The sequence below is a fragment of the Nannospalax galili genome, unplaced genomic scaffold, assembly GCF_000622305.1.
Source record: "Nannospalax galili isolate Female #2095 unplaced genomic scaffold, S.galili_v1.0 scaffold867, whole genome shotgun sequence".
NCBI lineage: Eukaryota > Metazoa > Chordata > Mammalia > Rodentia > Spalacidae > Nannospalax > Nannospalax galili.
Window position 1 is genome coordinate 781,446 of NW_008355797.1, and position 3,963 is coordinate 785,408.

The window sequence follows — 3,963 nt, forward strand, 5'->3', positions numbered from 1 at the left end:
TGTGCCTACCTAAGCAGGTGGTAGGAAAAAAATTCTGGAGCAGTCGTGAGCAGGACAAAATAAATAAATAAATTTAAACGCAGGCGTGGTGGTACAAGACTGTAGTCCCAGCACTCAGGAGGCAGAGGCAGGTGGACCTCTGTGAGTTCAAGGCCAGCCTGGTCTACATAGTGAGTTCCAGGCCAGGTGGGGCTTCAGGATACCCTGTCTCAAAACCAAACAAATACATTTTAAAAAATCATTGTTATTTATTTGGGGGCTGACTGAAGATCTGACTCAGTGGTTAAGGTCCAGACACCCACATGGCAATTAGCAACCATTCCTGCAGTTCCAGGGGATCTAGCACCCTCTTCAGGTCTCCGAGGGCATTGCCCAAACAGGTGCACTTTTATACATGCAGGCAAAACACCCATACACATAAAAATAAATAGAAAAATATTAAGATTTATTGCTATTATTTTTAATTCTCTGTGTGTGAATGAATATAAGTATATGCACATGAGTGCAGGTGCCCATGGAATCAGATCCTCTTTGGAGTTGAATTACAGAGAGTTGAAAGTCACCCAACATGTGAACCAAATTTGAGTTCTCTGGAAGAGAAGTATGCACGTTTAACTGCCGACACATCTCTCCAGTCCCTCATTTTTGCTTTTTAAATATTATTATTATTTATTGTGCTTTATTTTTTGAGACAGTCTCCCTGTAGCCTCAGGCTGGAACTCCCTAAGTAGACCAGGCTGGCTTCAGTCTTAGAGAGATTGCCTGCCTCTGCATCCTGAGTGGTGGGATTAAAGACATGGGCCAATCATGCCTGGTTTATTTCTATTATTTTTAATTATGTGATTATGTGTGTATCTGTGTGTTGGTATGTGCTTCTGAGAACAGTGTCTATGAAGGCCAAAGGCTTCATATCCCACTGGAGTTAAGGTTAGAGATGTTTGTGAGTCACCATGTGGGTGGTGGGAACAGAACCTGGGTCCTCTGCAAGAGCAGACAGTGTTTTTAACCCCTCTTTTTTTTTTTTTTTGTCTTTTTGTGACAGGGTCTCCCTGTAGCCCCAGCTGTCCTGGAACTCACGATGTAGACCAGGCTGGCCTGGAACTCACAGAGATCCACCTGCCTCTGCCTCCCAAGTGCTGAGATTCAAGGGAGTGCCACCATGCCTAACTCTGTTGGGGACCCCTGTTGTGTAAAGTAGCAGTCTCTCCATGTCCGGATAGCCTATGGGCTCGGCTTCATATGCAGAGACTCCTTTTATCAGCAGGGTGCCTTCCCAGCATCTTCCCGACTCATCTTTGAAGTAGCTGTCACAGAAACATGGCCTCTGGCTCTGAAACTGCCAGGTTTTCCTGTGTGATTTTCAGGCAGTCTGACAGCCTGGCAAGAGCCCACTTCCACATGTAAATAGGGCATCCCACAAAGTACCTCCCACAAAGTACCTATCAGCTAAGGTTTTTACTACCACCCCCATAGTATAAAATATCCTGGTTTCCCCTCAATAATGGGAACTGGATCACTAAGGCTTAGAGCCAAGCTGAGTCACTGAATAAAGAAGCTGTACCACTGAGTCAGACTGAGCTGAGTTCTGTGTCTTACTGCCTACGATCCAGTCTCTCCGGAGAGGGCTGTCTCTTCGTAAACCATGACTCACGGAGACCCTGCTTTCGCGGTCATGCACCTCCCCTCGTGACCCGGCAGCTGACGGATCTCGAACCCAGAGGGAGTGCACGGTAGATTGGGACGGAACCCGCCTGGGAGCGCAGCGATCAGTAGAGTCGCCAGCACCCAGTAGTCGTGGAGACCCACAGCAACGCGAAGAGCCAGGGACCCAAACAGCAGATGCGGTGCGCGACCCGCCGCACCCCAGTGGCCTGCGGGAGACCGGCGCCACGCCCAGCAGCTGGCGCTCCGGAACTGCCGCACCCCCATATCTGGCGCCCAACATGGGCCCTCTGAACTCTGCGCCAGCCAGCAAGCTGGTGCCCCTGGAAATACAGGATTCGTGAATATCTCTCCCCCAGGAGAGCAACACAAATCTTTTTTTTCTTGCATCTCCCATCAGGAGACTAAAAAGGCAGCTGTGCCCCCAAGCCTCCCCACTCGTGGGGCCTGGCGAATCTCTCTTTCGTCTCCCATCAGGAGAATAAAAAGATAGCTGCGCCCCCAAGCCACCCCACCCTTGGGGCCTGGCAAATCTCTTCTAATTTCCTCCTTTTGTTTCCAGTCTAGAGTCTTCACGTGAGGACGTTAAAGACAGAAAGGCAACTGAAGCTTTCTGGTCAGGGCTACTCCCTGACGTCAGCTGAAGGCCTCTCTGCCCCCTAACGACCTCCGACCGCCTGCACAGGTGTAGACAAAGGACCTTCTATCTATACATCTTTCTAATATAAAAACCTGGTGACGCAGCGGCCACTTAAGAGTCATTAGGACGGCCACCAGCCTCTTAAATTTGCGGGAAGGCCTGTGCTGGGAACCAAGCAAAATCCCCTGAAATCTTGATTTCAGGCACATTTTCTTGGGAACCATCACCTCACCCCACTTTTTCTATCTCAACACTGCTAGAAAAATCCCTGAAGTTCTAAGAAATCTCCATGTAAGCCTTGAAATCAGCTTCTAAGGTAAAACTTCCCTAGTCAGTTTCGTTATCCTGCCCCCCCAGGGCATTCAAACCACAGCTAAAACCAGTTGAGTGAGAATTTAAATTAACTAGCCCTGTGGAGCACTTGAAAATTCAAGGTGGCTCGCGGCCAGAACAAAAGATTTAAAACCGTCACTTTTTTTTCTGCAGTCTAGAGGCTTGTAACTTGTCAGGGCGCTCCAACCCCTTAGTGTCAGACTGCTGCAAAACGCTTCCTTTTATAATGGGAAATTCCACATCACGCCAGAAAAAACTCCAAATTCGTTCCCTTAGAGCCTTACTTAAATCAAGAGGGCTTACAATCTCCCAAAAAGAGAGGTGTATCAATTTGCACCCTGGATCCTGTCAGCAAACATATCTGATCCAGAGGTCTGGACTAACACTGCATACCTGGCTCGTAAAAAAAAAATAAATATTCCAGGGATCTTCACGTAAGCCTTGGAGTCAGTTTCTAAGGTAAACTTCCCTAATCGCTTTTGTCATCCTGCCCCCAGGCACTCAAGCCGCAGCTAAAACCAGTTAAGTGAGAATTTAAATTAACTAGCCCCTGCGGAGCACCTGGGAGTTCAAGGTGGCTCGCGGCCAAAACAAAAGATTTATAAGTGACATTTTTTTTTCTGCAGTTTAAAGGCTTGTAACCTGTCAGGGCGTTCCACCCCCTAGTGTCAGACTGCTGCAAAAACATCTTCCTTTTATAATGGGAAATTCAACATCATGCCAGAAAAAACTCCAAATTCGTTCCCTTAGAGCCTTACTTAAATCAAGGGGACTTAAGATCTCCCAAAAAGAAAGCTTAAAATTTTGGAATGAAGTGTATCAATTTGCGCCCAGGATCCTGTCAGCAGACATATCTGACCCAGAGGTCTGGAACTTTCTTGCGTATCTGGCTCGTAAAAAAGAAATCCAGGAAAGGCATAATTTTCCCCTTTCCTTTTTCCCCATAATGGCAGCCATCCAACAATGCTTAGGAAACCCACCTAAGATTAAAGAAAGCCTGCAAACACCAGAAGATAATAAAGAGAGGTTTTAAACGATAAAAAAAAACCCTGCAAACTGCCCAGTAACAGATTCAACAAGCCCAGATGTTAACGCCCAGACCTCAAAAGCTCCCAAAGATCCTCAGATAAATCCCCCTCCCCCTTCACCTCAGCTGCCACCACCTGTGGTGCCGTTCCAGCCACGCCCTACAGCCACAGAACAACTGTGTAATCTTAGGGATAGTGGAAGTTGCCAGCCTCAATGGCCTCAGGACCTCCAAATCCCGCCGGTAGAGGCTTTTCCTGTTAACTTACAAATAACAAGGCAACGCCCACTAGCCTGGTACC